Source organism: Ammospiza caudacuta, chromosome 28 (assembly GCF_027887145.1).
Source record: "Ammospiza caudacuta isolate bAmmCau1 chromosome 28, bAmmCau1.pri, whole genome shotgun sequence".
NCBI lineage: Eukaryota > Metazoa > Chordata > Aves > Passeriformes > Passerellidae > Ammospiza > Ammospiza caudacuta.
The window spans coordinates 6,475,104-6,491,489 of NC_080620.1; the positions used below are offsets into that span (position 1 = coordinate 6,475,104).

The 16,386-nt window shown below is 46.8% G+C and overlaps 1 long non-coding RNA gene across 1 annotated transcript; it reads left to right on the top strand.

Annotated features, from left to right (window-relative positions):
* The first annotated feature begins 3,595 nt into the window (after positions 1–3,595).
* Positions 3,596–5,313, top strand: LOC131568997 (uncharacterized). Its single transcript, XR_009275758.1, has 3 exons — positions 3,596–3,661; positions 4,359–4,434; positions 4,552–5,313. It is a non-coding gene; the product is annotated as an uncharacterized LOC131568997 (long non-coding RNA).
* Positions 5,314–16,386: the final 11,073 nt, after the last annotated feature.

The window sequence follows — 16,386 nt, forward strand, 5'->3', positions numbered from 1 at the left end:
TTTAATCAATGCATAAAAATATGTATAAAATATATAAATAACTACTCGCATCAGATGTAATATAGAATATAAATTTATTTATAACTTGACATTGGTAAAGATAAATGTATAAGTAAGCAATAGACATTAATATACATTATAAATACAAATATGAATATAAAAATCAGACATAAGGATAAAACATATTTAAATATTTTTTAAAAGAAAGGGTTGGGGTCTTTTTTATTATTGGGTTAGAGGCAGGGTTTTTATTTTAAATAATATTAATGTAGATATTATTGTTATATATTTCTAAATATTGAGATATAAAATCAAGATATAAATATATATATATAAACACAAAATGTAAGTAAATATAAACAATAGGAAGAGATGTAATGGAGAATACAAATAAGAGTATACATTAGTATACATTTTAAATGTAAAAGTGAATATGAACCTGAAAAACAGAATTTTAAAAAATATTTAAATACAGTTGAGAAGACTGAGGTTCTTTTTGGCTTTAATGTGGGTAGAGGCAGGGGTTTTATTTTAAATAATGTAAGTGTTACAGATGTAAAAATCCTAACACAGAAAGATATAATAAATATATAAAGATATGAATAAAAGTATATAAAAATATAAGTAATAGGAACACATGTAACATAGAATATAAATTTATAAATAAATCGCTAAATATAAATGCAAAATCGATCATACATCAGTAAACATTTTAAATATAAATTTGAAAAATGTTTTTTTAAAAAAATTAAATACAGTTGAGATGAAAGGGGGTTTTATTTGCCATGTATGGGGTAGAGGCAGGGGTTTTATTTTGAGTACTGCGAGTGTTACAGAAGTAAAAATCCTAACAGAAATATATACTTACTATGTAAAAATATGTATAAACATATAAAAATAAATTTAAGTTTTAGGGATATATGCAATATGGAATAGAAATGTATTCATAAAAACAAATGTATAAATGGACAGTGTACATCAATATACATTGTAAATAGAAATGTGAATATTAATATGAAAAAAATATTTTTTTAAATATTTAATTTTTTTTTTAAAGAAATTGTTGAGGTTTTGTTTTGTTTTGTTCTATTAGATAAGAGACAGAAGTTTTTTTTTTCCTCTTCCCGGTTGTTTTGGGGCATTTATTTCAGAGCAGTTTTCGGCGGGGATCGCCCCTGTTCTTTTTTGCCACCTTGCTTGCCCGCAGCCCCGAGGCGCGCTGCGCCCCCGGCTGGGGCGGGCGGCAGTGCTGCCGCCTTGTGGGCAGAGCGCGGTACTGCAGCCCTGCGCCGAGAGGCCGCCACCTTGGGAGTGGCGCGTCGCGGATGTCGCGGACTTTTGGTTGACCTTCTCAACAGGGCGGCGAAAAGGGCGGGGAAGTGGAGGACCGGGGTGGGTGTCAGTGGACTGCCTGCATGGAATACCGACCCCGGCGCGGCCCCGGTGGTATTTTCTGTGACGTTTCAAGTGTACCCGACACATGCTGTCGTCTCAGCGGCGCCGCGGGCGGGCGTATTTCGGCGGGTTTGTGACAGGCATGTGGGGAAACGCCTCGCTGTGCCGGGGTCCTCTGACAGCCGCTTTCCCGCCCTGAGGGAGCCGAGCCGGGCCGAATAGTTCCGAAGAGCCGAAGAGCCGAGTGTGGGCGAAAACAGCCGAGTTTCCCCGAAGAGCCGAGTGTAGCCGAAAACAGCCGAGTTTCACCGAAGAGCCGAGTGTGGCCGAAAATAGCCGAGTTTCACCGAAGAGCCGAGTGTGGCCGAAAATAGCCGAGTTTCACCGAAGAGCCGAGTGTGGCCGAACAGCCGACTTGAGACGAAGAGCCGAGTGTAGCCGAACACAGCCGACTTGAGACGAAGAGCCGATGATAGCCGAGTGTAACCGATAGCCGACTGTAGCCGACATTGGCCGCATTTAGACAAAGAGCCGAATATGACCGACTTTAGCCCAACCGGGCCGAGTTCAGCCGAAGAGCCGGAAAAGCCGAATTTAGACGAAAAGCCGAACCGAAACGATTTTAGACCTAAGCCGAACCAAGCCTAATTTAGCCGAGTTTATTTAAACAGAACCGAACGACGCCGCAGCACTCTGCCTGCAGAGCGCCGGTGCAGACGGCAGGGGGCGGTGTATAAAGCGAGTATAAAATATCAACTGTATATAAGAAGGAATAAAAAGCTCTGTGTCATGTGCAGCAGTAGAAAATTTCAGGCTCCCAGGGAATAAATAGTTTTCTTTCAATCATTATAGTTTTGGGGTTTTTTTTACTCCCAGGTAGCCAGAAAGTTACTACTGCTGCTTTTTGATTCTAAAGCTAGGAAGGAAAACCAAGATTACAAATACAAGAAAAAGAAAGGGAAAGGGAAAGGGAAGGGGAAAAAAAGGAAAGGAAAGGAAAGAAAGCAGGAGAGCAGAAGGGAAGGGAAGGGAAAGGGGTGAAAAACAGCGTTAAAAAAAGAAAAAGAGTTGGAGGGGAAAAGAGAGGGCATTCGGGAGGAGCGGTCCTGCCTCAGGTCCTTCCCCGCCCTGGGGCGAAGGACCCGTTTGATGCCCGGGAGGGACTGCAGCTCCCGGTGGCGGGGGACGGAGCCGTGGCTGTCAGCCCGAGACTACAACTCCCGGCAGGCCCTGCTGCCGGCGCGGCGTGTGACGCAACGGCTATCGCGGCACATGAGTGGCTACCAGCCCGAGACTCCAACTCCCGGCAGGCCCTGCTGCCGGCGCGACGTGTGCCGCAACGGCCGACGCTGCCCGGGATTTTTCTCTAAATCGGCAGTAAATACAGCTGAGTAAAATTAGCTTGGTTTTCTTCCTTCTTTTTTAACTGAATTGTTTTTATTAAAAATACCATTTGAATATGTAGAAAAAGTGGGGATGTCCTGTACTATATCCTAGCTTTTCTTGTTTATAGGGTGCTCAGAAAACATGCGTCCCTTAGAGTCCCTCAGAAAGGTTCTCAGTGCGATCTCTACCAAGGTATGTATTTACTAATAAGTGATCCCTTTAGATATTTGCCTGTGTACCTTTTCCTGTAATTCAGAGCTTGCGTTCTGTGGGTTTTATGATAAACCTGTAAAATATGTAAGACTGCTTTTGCAAGTCTGAATCGTTGAAGGCAGCAGTAAGTGGATTTAGAGCCTGTTCTTGACCAGACAACGGGAAAAAGTGTGACTTTGATGCTGAACTTGTTTTTTTCATTTTTCATTTGACTTGTCTGGAATGATTTAGGAATAGAGAGAGCTAGAAAAAGAGAGAAATAGAATTGATTATTGAGCACTCCTCAAATGCTCACCACGATTCAGTGTAGAGCCGAAGTGAAGGGTGATGGAACAGAGCTCTGTGCTTTAGAAGGAAATAAATTTAAACCTGACCTCCGCACAGAGTCTCACTAACTTCTTTTGTTTTAAAATACAAAATATTATTAGGAAGTGTTGGAAGTTAGTGTTTTGGGAAAGAAACGGCAGTTCCACAGAACATTCCATTTAACAGAGGCTCTGGGAACGATTCATGTTGTAACTGCTGTCACTGCAATCAGTTGGTGGTTCAGCCTTGAAATGTGCACTTGCCCTTCTATAAAGCACTGTTTTGTTTGCCTTTCAGTGCTATGAGTCTTGATAAATTGGAGAAGAGCCCAAGAGCAATTTTTCATCCCTTGATATAAAAGGTAGGAAGTGACTTTTTTTGGTTTGGTTCTTTTTCTTTATTATTTCCTGGAAATAAAAGTAATTAAGTATAGGTACTATTGGTTTGTTTCTTCCAGTAGCAGATGATAACAATAGCAGTAGTAATAGTAAAAATAATAATAGAAATAATAATAATAGCAATGTAATACTACTTAAACTGTCTTTATCCATTGAACTGGCCATTTCAAATCAAAACTTCTAAACACAAATCAAACCATCATCCTCGTAGAATCTTTCACAGCAGTGGGCCATAGATCCTGGTTTTGTTGACAGGATTTATTGGTTCTGGAATAGCAAGAGGGAAGTACAAGCCTAACTACTTCTAGCTCACAGACCCATCCAGTGAATACTGCTTTGTGTTTTGGTGGGCTTGTGATGACTTTGAAATCAATTGCTCATTCCAGTAAAAAAAATTAATGTTTTTTTGAACCTGACAGCAGAAATAACTTTAGGCACCAACTTAATAATAACAGATCACCAATTTAAGTTCATAATTTTATGCTGTACTATCAAAGTTTAAAGGTAAATTTTTACTTATTAGGAGATGGTATAAAGTGTATGTTCCAATGTGTTGGATGTATGCAAAGGTACATACGTACCCGAAAGTCCTTAGAGGAAACAAATTTTTACGTCTGCTGTTTGATTGTTTATCATACAATATTTGGTTTTATTTCCCAGGGATCGGTGAATTTTAACTTTGGAGTCCTCTGTGCTAAGGATGCTCAGCCTACAGATGATGAAATGTTCAGTAATGGTGAGTTTTTCACCTTCTCTTTAATTGCTATGCTGATCTGAATAAGAAAAAAACAAAAGCAAGAGAAAAAAAAAGGATGGTTTATTATTTTTTACGCTGTTATGTTTGTTTCCTCAGTATTTGCTGCAGCTCTGCGAACCCAAGCTTTGGGTTCCTTCTGTCCCACTGGGAGTTGCCCAGTTTGGTTGCATCTGGTGAAATTCACCCTGAGACCTTACAGAGCTAGCTCAAACTACGTGAGAGCCATTTGCAGTTCTCTCCAGACACCTGGAGAATGGGTGATGTTTCTGAGGGTCTGGCAAGTATACTTCTATCAAAACTCAGTCTGTGAAATTTCTGGGGAAAACCCTTCTGTGTCCTGAAGGGTTCAAACTCTGGTGAGGATCCAGTTATCAGGTGCTCACCTGGATGGTTCCAGCTCTTAAAGTGAACACTTGTACTCTTACCCTGTAGTTTACATCTATTGTATTTTTGTTATTTTGCAAGATTTTACGGCTTTGCAAAATATTGTGCATTTCACTCTTTGGAACCTCTCAGATCGTTCTTTGGTGCAGCACCACCTCATGGGACACTTGGCTGCCGTCCTGAAGGGGTTGGTCGCTAGAATTGTAAATCCTGGAGAGTTTGTAAGTCTTCTGTCCCCAGGGAGGTACCATGCTTTGTTTACTTTTGTTCTGTTTGTAAGGCGCTGCTTCTCATTGGAAGTATGAATTTCAAACTACCCTGTTCTTATTTTAACTGTTTTCCTGGTTCTCTCCCTACGGCAGGGAAAGACTCTCGTATCCTTGTCGTCGGGCTCGGTGCTGTCCAAGAAGATGCAGAGACTAAAAAAATCATAAGAAGCAAAATATGACTGCAGGGAAAACAAGCTGGAGAGAACAAAAGGTGATATTGTTATCCTTACCCTGTATTAGAAACATCCGCTGTGCTTTGATGCTGGCAGCTGCCAGGGGCTTGTTAGCTCTTTGTAGGCAGGTGTAGGTGTTCACTTGTAGGTTTTTTCTCTGGACAAGTCAATTCAAACTTTGCTAAGCTTATATTTGCAAATTACTCTCTAGCACAGTCCAGCATGACATTTTTGAATGTTGTAAAAATACCATGTTACTTGGAAATTGCTAATGATGAGAAGCTTTAGGGAAAAATAAGATGTCAGGGTTGGGAGATGTGAGAAGAATTTTGAGGGGATGTTAGACTGAAATAAAGCACACTTGAAGCTGGACTGGCACGCTGGCAGATCCCCTATTAAACAGTAGTGCTGAGATTAGCCTGGGGGTTGCCCATTGTTTCTGTAGAAATAAATGTTTTCTGGTCTTCAGAGGTAAGCTGCTTTGAAAAGCTGGAAGGCACAGCATAGTGACAATCCGTGTGCTTCGCATTAAAAATAGATTTCAGAAGGGTCCTAGGCTTTTGTCTTTTCCTAGAAGTCGATGTAATCCTATTGAGGAGTTTTTAATTCTGTGCTGCCATGTCATCGATCAGGGCCCTGTCGTACTAATCATCATACAGATGCAAAACAAAAAATCAGACCCTGTCCCGACCACTTAGAGCCCAGAACACGATTTCCTCAGGCTGCCATTTGTGTGCCATCGGTACTCACCATGGAAGCGAGCTGGGGATTGTTGCACCCGTTGGGAACAAACCGCTTCTCGTCACACAGAAATGGAATTGGGACGACGCCTCAGCCAGCCTCTCTCTCCTGAATCTGCAGCAGAGCAGTTCCAGTCCATGCGGGCAATCCAGTTCCTGACGATCTGAGCGCACGGAGCAGCGCTCAGCTGCTGTGGGGGGCTCAGGGAGGGCAGAGTGTGCATTGTCATCTTCCTGAACCTACAGACGCGAATCAAAGTGAGAAGCCACAGGGTGGAAATCAGTCGCATATATGCTAAATAAAACTTGCAGGTTTTTTTTAAGAATTGTTTTTGCTTGTTCTTTGTTGTGCTTCTGTGCTTAGAAAACCTCCCTTTACAATCAGTTCAATTCATCAATTGAACCTTTGTTTGCAGACTCTCACTGAGCAGAATTTGTTGCAGACTCAGTGCACGCTGTGCAGGCCTCCCGGGAGTGTGAGGAGCTCATGTGTGCTACTTTTTGCTTTAGGACGCTCTGAGGTATTTATTCCTTTTGGGATACATGATGAGAATTCCCAAGAGAGGTAGTTATAAGGTATGACATCGGGAAAAAGCCTGTGTGGTTGGAATGTTGTTGCTGTCAAAAGTTAATTTTTTCTTAGCCAGTAGTTAGCTTTTTGCTTTATTTTTGTGGTATCAATATTTTATTGTTTAAAAAATTCCTTCAAAATAACTTCAGTGGTCGCCCACCAGTACCTTGTTCAGATTTGCCTATTTGCTTGTAGCTGAAATGTTCACATCTTGTTTATCATTCTATTTAAGAAACTGCTGCCCAGCCAACTAATAACTGAATATCCATCTGTCTAGGACACGGGGAGAGGATTTAGGTAATGTCTTTATTTCCAGAAAAAAGTTCCAGTGTAGTTTCTAAATAGAGGAGAAGGGGGTGAAGACTCGGGGCTCTGATGCCGTTGGGGCACCCCAAGGTCCCCAGGAGAGGGGGCCCCACTGCGGTGCAGGAGCAGGTGTGTTCTCATGTAATATTGAACAAATTATAAATATAAATATGAAAATTATAAACATGAAAATATTTTTAAAATACTTAAATAAAGCGGGTTTTCTTTATTGGTCAATAGGCAGTGTTTTGATTGTAAAAATTATAAATGCAAATAATATAAAGGTAGAAATCTAAGTTTAGAAATATATAATAAATACATACAGATAAATATAAAAATTTAAAATATCAGAAAAAATTAGTTGTAGCAGTAGATATTATACATAATTTAAATAATAATTTAAATCTATTTTAAAATTTTATATATATAATATATCATTATTAATGTAATACATCCAAAGAAACGATAAATTAAAATATGAATGTATAATTATACAAAGTATAAATAAAAAATATTTCAGTATCCTTTAAAAGAAGGGTTTTTTTATTTATTTGGTTAGAGACGGGGTTTTTATTTGGAATAATGGAAGTATTATAGAAGTATAAAATTAAATATAGAAATATACAGTCAATATAGAAAGATATTTGTAAAAACACGAGCGAACGACGCCTCCTTCGGCCGAACCAAGGCGAGACCGGCGGAACCTGACGGCCTCGAGCGAACCGAGGCCAGGCTTGCGAGGCTGCCTGAACGGAGCCGAGCTCAGCCGAACCGAGCCCGCTGCTCTCGTGCGCGCTAATTAGCGCGAGTGCGGTCACTGCCCAATGAGCTCCTGTGCCACGCCGCGCTCCCGATCGTGTCCGTGCGATGGCCGGGCCGCCCGCGGGACGCGGCAGCAGGAGAGCCCCGAGCCGGGCGAGTTTAACGTGAGGCGGCGCCGCTTGCCCGCCGTCAGGGAGCCGAGCCGAGGCGAGCTCAGCCGAACGCGGAGAGAGCGGCTCCGAGTTGGGCCGAAGCGAGCCGAGCCGCGCCGAGGGCAGAGAGCGGCTCCGAGTTCGGCCGAAGCGAGCCGAGGCGCGCCGAGCGCACTGATCGGCTCCGAGTTCGGCCGAAGAGAGCCGAGCCGCGCCGGGCGCAGAGAGCGGCTCCGAGTTCGGCCGAAGCGAGCCGAGCCGCGCCGGGCGCACTGATCGGCTCCGAGTTCGGCCGAAGCGAGCCGAGCCGCGCCGGGCGCAGAGAGCGGCTCCGAGTTCGGCCGAAGCGAGCCGAGCCGCGCCGGGCGCACAGAGAGGCTCCGAGTTCGGCCGAAGCGAGCCGAGCCGCGCCGGGCGCACAGAGAGGCTCCGAGTTCGGCCGAAGCGAGCCGAGCCGCGCCGGGCGCAGAGAGCGGCTCCGAGTTCGGCCGAAGCGAGCCGAGCCGCGCCGGGCGCACTGATCGGCTCCGAGTTCGGCCGAAGCGAGCCGAGCCGCGCCGGGCGCAGAGAGCGGCTCCGAGTTCGGCCGAAGCGAGCCGAGCCGCGCCGGGCGCACAGAGAGGCTCCGAGTTCGGCCGAAGCGAGCCGAGCCGCGCCGGGCGCAGAGAGCGGCTCCGAGTTCGGCCGAAGCGAGCCGAGCCGCGCCGGGCGCAGAGAGCGGCTCCGAGTTCGGCCGAAGCGAGCCGAGCCGCGCCGGGCGCACTGATCGGCTCCGAGTTCGGCCGAAGCGAGCCGAGGCGCGCCGGGCGCACTGATCGGCTCCGAGTTCGGCCGAAGCGAGCCGAGCCGCGCCGGGCGCAGAGAGCGGCTCCGAGTTCGGCCGAAGCGAGCCGAGCCGCGCCGGGCGCACTGATCGGCTCCGAGTTCGGCCGAAGCGAGCCGAGCCGCGCCGAGCGCAGAGAGCGGCTCCGAGTTCGGCCGAAGCGAGGCGATCCGTGCCGAAGGGTCGAGTCCAGCCGAATGCAGATGACAATGGCCGAGTTTAGCCGATTACAGCCGCATTTAGCCGAGCAGCTGTGAGCCTTGCACGCTTGAGGTGAGCGTGCATCGTTGCCGGCCTGGGATTGAGTGAAATGCACTAAGGAAACCAGCTCTGGGGAGGGAGGCAGGGAAATCCTCTCTTAACGTTTACCAATTCGTCCGTCAAACTCATCACGGCAGGACAGAGTGAAGACTGAAAGTGTAAGAAGATGTGGAGGGAAACAGAGAATCTGGCAGGAGCATCGAACGCACAAGTGCACGAATTTTGCTTTTTGCTTGGATGTAAACTCAGAAGTTGTAAGGAATTTGGGAAGGAGAAGGGACATTTCAGAAGGAGAAGAAGTTGTTGTTGGAGTCCTGGCAAAAGCTTTAAAAAAAAAAAAAAAGTGGTTTCTTTTTTCTTCACTATTATATTCTTTGGTGGTATATGGTGTGCTGTTTTATTTCTTGGTGTTATTAGCTCTGTGTAAATTGTTTATTGAGTCAAGCTAACTTTGCATGGGTTGTTTTGTATTTGAGGTAGGATCAATTTCAAGAGGTTTCTTTCACAGACTTCTGATAGGTATTACTGGGATTTTGGTTTTGTTTACTGTATGCATAAACATAGAGATTTGGTAGGGCCAGCTGGGCTGCTGGAGTTTTGGGTGTGAATTTATTAGATGGCTTTTGGTAAACACAGAATAATTATGTAAGGTAACAGCAAATTACCCAATTACCCAATTGATCTAGCTATGTAACCTTACCACAAAGTTTTATATCTTGCCAGTTTTCTGTTCTTCTGCTCCAAGTAGTTGTTGCAAAAAAAAGAAAGCACTGTTACTTTTCTGAAAAGTTTTCTTCTATAACAAGCCCTTTACAGCCCTTGAATGTGAGTCAGAGGAGCCAAACAGCTGTAGCTGCTCTGAGGGCTTGGTGGGATTCGCCCCCTCCCTTTTCCTGGGTGGCATGGGAACGAGAGGCGGGCACAATCAGGGGTATATTAACTCCAGCCGTGGCTGAGGGGCTTCATTCCCTCTCTGGGATGTGCTGGGTTAAGAGCTCTCCTCATTTCAGTGAAGAGGCTTTTTCAGCCCGTCTCAGCATCTTTTCAGCAGGTGTTTCTGGGCATCTAAAGCACAGAGGCTTGGAAGATTCTGTGAAGAAAACAGCATGGAATACAGGGAGTATTTAGGTTTGTGATTTTGGGTTTTGTGTTTAGGAGTGGTAAGGTGCTTTTGTAATTTTTAGTTTTGCTCTGGTTGTTTTTTTGGTTGGATTTCTTTTGGTGGAATTTTTGGTTTTTTTTGGTTTTCATTTTGGGGTTTTTAGTTGGTTTTTGTGGGGGTTTTGGATTTTTTGATGTTTTCTGTGGTTTTTTTGTTTCTGTGGGGAGTTAGGTGTTTTGGGATTTATTGTTTGTGTGGGTTTTGTTTGTTTGGTTTTTTTTCTTTGTTTGTTTTTGGGATTGGTTTTGTTGGGTTTTTTTTTGTTTTGTTTTTTTTTTTAATTGAGGAGTGCAACTCCCTGAAATTCCAAGCTGTGTCAAGCACAACATTTTATTCAGCAGATTGATCATGTCACAAGAGGGATCTGCCCAAGGTCCAAGATGATGTTTGAGATTGAGGCTTCAGGTGAGTTGAGGATTGTGATTGGGAGAGGGAGGGTGAGCAGTTAGGAGTTCTTGGGAGGGAGTTTGCAGGCAGCAGGGTGAGAAAGGGTCTTTATTTGTTTATTTGAGGCCTCCCCCACACAAGGCTTCTCAGAAGCCTAGCAGAGGCATTCCCATGTCTTACAGCACACAAGGTCATCCACTGCACTCAGGGGAATGCCATTTAACTTTGCCTTTCTCTAACCCAGGTGCCACTCCTAATGAAGGCCTTGGAATCATGATGAAGCTGGAGCCTGAAGGAGCCAGGCACACTCAGGAGAGGGCAAGTAGCTGCCTTGGTGGGATTTGGCCCACATAACTCTGGACTCATACTTTGGTTTTGGTTTTCTTTATTGTAGCTCACCGAGAGGCTCACAGGCCATCACGAGGCCCTCCGAGGCAGACTCATTTCAGGTGCAACGTGGATTCCCATCACCGATCATCCAAAAGATAAGTCGAGGGCCTTGGCCTGGAGATGAGAGAATAGTGGGTTGGGAGTTCTTGGGGCAGATTTGAAAATTGGCAGCCGGAAAAGCAATCTTCTCCAAGGGCCTCTTAGGACAGCTAAAGGGAGAGGCTCTACTTTTGATGGCAGCTTTCAGGCGGGCAGTGCAGAACAGCTCCGGTCTGTGTTGTGTTGTCCAGTGTTCTGTGTTCCCTAGTGTGTCTTTGGGGTCCCTTTTGCCTTCTCCCCTCGAGACCCTCACCACAAGCATGATGTGTCGTGTTTCATGTCCCCCCTGTTTGCCACTTTCTGTGTCACGGGTGTGTGCACGCATTTGTGCCGGAGCTGTTCTGCCCTGCCGCATGGCCTGCTGCAGTAGGAGAAACCGTGGGGCGTTGGAATTTGTAATGCTGGCTGTACTTGGGCTCTAGATGCTATTCCTAGATTGACATAAGGTGTTTGCAGCTTGTGAGTTATCCTGGTGGTGTTTGGCATATGTTGTAACTTTCTTTCAGGTGCAGACGCATTCCATGTGTGGCAGGGGGTCAGAGTTAGGAGGTGTCGGGCCTTCTTAGGAGCGCGGTGAGTAGCTGAGTGGTGGGGTTTTGGCCGATGCGGTGCCAAGATCAGGGACTGATGTTTGGTTCTCTTTAATACAGCTGTCTGAGAGACACCAGCCTGGTGCCAGCAGGACCTTCCCAGCTGACGAGGTGGCCTTTCTTTGCACCTGACAGGGACCAGCATCCCCAGATGTCTGAGAGATAAGTAGAGGGCTGTGACCCACAGAGGGGATGAAAGCAGGGTGCTGGTTTGGGAATTCCTGGGAGGGGGTTTTGAGTCCAGTTTTGGGGGGGGGGGTGTGGTGTGTTCATGAAGTGGCCCCTTAGGCCCCATAAAAGCCAAGTCTCACTTTTGATTGCAGTGCTGAGGTGTGCAGCAGGGCAGAGCAGTCCCGGTGTGTCTCGTGTCACTTGTCTATTGTGCATTATGTGTTGTTTGCGTATGCCATATCTTTCACTTAGGGGGGCCTGTGAGAAACCCTGGCATCATTGTTAGCCTCTGTGATCTCTGCACTCCTTGGCCTGGCGCCCAGGCCACAGGACTTTTGACTAGGGAGCTCAGACAAGCATCAGACTCTCTTCTCTCTTTGGAAGCATCCAGTCAGACGTCTTTTCAGGTCTTGTTCTGAGCTGTATGGACAGCTGTGCCCCACCTGGATCCATTATGGTGGATTAGGACTCGTAATATTACGAGGTTAGGTAGAGGATTTTGACTGTAGGATTCCTAGGCATCAGTCTTTGCTGTTCTTGGAATAAATCATTCAGTAATCATCTTCTTCCTCCAGGGTTCTCTGAGCCTCATCAGCTCACCATCGGTCTCAGCTCACTCATCTCCTTTTGCATTCTCTCAGTCCTTGCAGCCGTTTTCCTTGCCAAGAGATTTCTGTTCCTGTTGTGTCCCCGTTGTCTGTCCTATCCTGTGTCATGGCTCTCAGCACACATTTGTGCCCGAGCTGCTCTGCCGTGCTGCACAGCCTGGTGCGATAGGAGAAGTCCCAGGGACTTGGAGTTTGTAATGTGGGGTGTAGTTGGACTCTAGATGGGATTTGTAGATGGGCACATCATATCTGGAGCTCATCAGTTATCCTGCCACAGTGTGACTCTTGTCCTAACTTTTTTTTCAGGTTCAGATGGATTAAATGTGTGCCAGAGGGCCCCATGCCAGGTGTGGGGATTCTCCTGAGTAGGTGAGGCCCCATTTGCCTCTGCAGCAGACTCTGTTACACCTCTCAACTGACTCTGTTACACTGCTGTTCTTTGTCTTTCTTTTAGGAAGTAAATCTGGATGCCAGCAGTCAACGTGAGCAGTGGAGAGAATTGGTTGTTATTGCTCAGCTCTCAAGCACAACAATTTTGCAGCAGATTCATCGTGTCACAAGAGGGATCTGCCCAGTGTCAAGGATGATGTTTGAGATTGAGGCTTCAGGTGAGTTGAGGATGGTTACTGGGAGAGGGAGGGTGAGCAGGCATCCAGTTAGGAGTTCTTGAGAGGGGGTTTGCAGGCAGCAGGGTGAGAAAGGGTCTTTATTTGTTTATTTGAGAGCCCCTCCCAAGGTGTCTCAGAAGCCTAGCAGAGGCATTCCCATGGCTTACAGCATACAAGGTGATCCACTGCACTCAGAGCCACTTAACTTTGTCTTTCTGTAACCCAGGTGCCACTGCTAAAAAAGGCCACAGCCTTGGAATCAGGATGAAGCTGGAGCCTGAAGGAGCCAGGCACACTCAGGAGAGGGCAAGTAGCTGACTTGCAGGGATTTGGCCCACATAACTCTGGACTCACTCTTTGGTTTTGGTTTTCTTTATTGCAGCTGACCGAGAGGCTCACAGGCCATCACAGAGCCCTCCAAGGCAGACTCATTTCAGGTGCAGCGTGGATTCCCCTCACCGATCATCCAAAAGATAAGTCGGGGGCCACAGCCTGGAGATGGTGGAGTAGCAGGTTGGGAGTTTTTGGGACAGATTCAAAAATGAGCAGAGAGGAAAGCAATCTTCTCCAAAGGCCTTTTAGGACAGCTAAAGGGAGAGGCTCTACTTTTGATGGCAGCTTTCAGGCGGGCAGTGCAGAACAGCTCTGGTCTGTATCCTGTTGTCCGGTGTGCTGTGTTCCCTAGTGTGTCTTTGGGGTCCCTTTTGCCTTCTCCCCTCGAGACCCTCACCACAAGCATGATGTGTCGTGTTTCATGTCACTTTCTGTGTCACGGGTGTGTGCACAGATTTGTGCCAGAGCTGTTCTTCCCTGCCGCATGGCCTGCTGCAATAAGACGAACCATAGGGAGGGGGAATTTGTAATGTTGGCTGTACTTGGGCTCTAGATGCTATTCCTAGATTGACATAAGGTGTTTGCAGCTTGTGAGTTATCCTGGTGGTGTTTGGCATATGTTGTAACTTTCTTTCAGGTGCAGACGCATTCCATGTGTGGCAGGGGGTCAGAGTTAGGAGGTGTCGGGCCTTCTTAGGAGTGCGGTGAGTAGCTGAGTGGTGGGGTTTTGGCCGATGCGGTGCCAAGATCAGGGACTGATGTTTGGTTCTCTTTACTCTAGCTGTCTCAGAGACACCAGCCCAGTGCCAGCAGGACCTTCCCAGCTGACGAGGTGGCCTTTCTTTGCACCTGACAGGGACCAGCATCCCCAGATGTCTGAGAGATAAGTAGAGGGCTGTGACCCACAGAGGGGATGAAAGCAGGGTGCTGGTTTGGGAATTCCTGGGAGGGGGTTTTGAGTCCAGTTTTGGGGGGGGGGTGTGGTGTGTTCATGAAGTGGCCCCTTAGGCCCCATAAAAGCCAAGTCTCACTTTTGATTGCAGTGCTGAGGTGTGCAGCAGGGCAGAGCAGTCCCGGTGTGCATCGTGTCACTTGTCTATTGTGCATTATGTGTTGTTTGCGTATGCCATATCTTTCACTTAGGGGGGCCTGTGAGAAACCCTGGCATCATTGTTAGCCTCTGTGATCTCTGCACTCCTTGGCCTGGCGCCCAGGCCACAGAACTTTTGACTAGGGAGCTCAGACAAGCATCAGACTCTCTTCTCTCTTTGGAAGCATCCAGTCAGACGTCTTTTCAGGTCTTGTTCTGAGCTGTATGGACAGCTGTGCCCCACCTGGATCCATTATGGTGGATTAGGACTCGTAATATTACGAGGTTAGGTAGAGGATTTTGACTGTAGGATTCCTAGGCATCAGTCTTTGCTGTTCTTGGAATAAATCATTCAGTAATCATCTTCTTCCTCCAGGGTTCTCTGAGCCTCATCAGCTCACCATCGGTCTCAGCTCACTCATCTCCTTTTGCATTCTCTCAGTCCTTGCAGCCGTTTTCCTTGCCAAGAGATTTCTGTTCCTGTTGTGTCCCCGTTGTCTGTCCTATCCTGTGTCATGGCTCTCAGCACACATTTGTGCCCGAGCTGCTCTGCCGTGCTGCACAGCCTGGTGCGATAGGAGAAGTCCCAGGGACTTGGAGTTTGTAATGTGGGGTGTAGTTGGACTCTAGATGGGATTTGTAGATGGGCACATCATATCTGGAGCTCATCAGTTATCCTGCCACAGTGTGACTCTTGTCCTAACTTTTTTTTCAGGTTCAGATGGATTAAATGTGTGCCAGAGGGCCCCATGCCAGGTGTGGGGATTCTCCTGAGTAGGTGAGGCCCCATTTGCCTCTGCAGCAGACTCTGTTACACCTCTCAACTGACTCTGTTACACTGCTGTTCTTTGTCTTTCTTTTAGGAAGTAAATCTGGATGCCAGCAGTCAACGTGAGCAGTGGAGAGAATTGGTTGTTATTGCTCAGCTCTCAAGCACAACAATTTTGCAGCAGATTCATCGTGTCACAAGAGGGATCTGCCCAGTGTCAAGGATGATGTTTGAGATTGAGGCTTCAGGTGAGTTGAGGATGGTTACTGGGAGAGGGAGGGTGAGCAGGCATCCAGTTAGGAGTTCTTGAGAGGGGGTTTGCAGGCAGCAGGGTGAGAAAGGGTCTTTATTTGTTTATTTGAGAGCCCCTCCCAAGGTGTCTCAGAAGCCTAGCAGAGGCATTCCCATGGCTTACAGCATACAAGGTGATCCACTGCACTCAGAGCCACTTAACTTTGTCTTTCTGTAACCCAGGTGCCACTGCTAAAAAAGGCCACAGCCTTGGAATCAGGATGAAGCTGGAGCCTGAAGGAGCCAGGCACACTCAGGAGAGGGCAAGTAGCTGACTTGCAGGGATTTGGCCCACATAACTCTGGACTCACTCTTTGGTTTTGGTTTTCTTTATTGCAGCTGACCGAGAGGCTCACAGGCCATCACAGAGCCCTCCAAGGCAGACTCATTTCAGGTGCAGCGTGGATTCCCCTCACCGATCATCCAAAAGATAAGTCGGGGGCCACGGTCTGGAGATGGTGGAGTAGCAGGTTGGGAGTTTTTGGGACAGATTCAAAAATGAGCAGAGAGGAAAGCAATCTTCTCCAAAGGCCTTTTAGGACAGCTAAAGGGAGAGGCTCTACTTTTGATGGCAGCTTTCAGGCGGGCAGTGCAGAACAGCTCTGGTCTGTATCCTGTTGTCCGGTGTGCTGTGTTCCCTAGTGTGTCTTTGGGGTCCCTTTTGCCTTCTCCCCTCGAGACCCTCACCACAAGCATGATGTGTCGTGTTTCATGTCACTTTCTGTGTCACGGGTGTGTGCACAGATTTGTGCCAGAGCTGTTCTTCCCTGCCGCATGGCCTGCTGCAATAAGACGAACCATAGGGAGGGGGAATTTGTAATGTTGGCTGTACTTGGGCTCTAGATGCTATTCCTAGATTGACATAAGGTGTTTGCAGCTTGTGAGTAACCCTGGTGGTGTTTGACATATGTTCTAACTTTCTTTCAGGTGCAGATGCATTCCACGTGTGCCAGAGGGTCAGGGTTAGGAGGTGCCGGGCCTTCTTAGGAGCG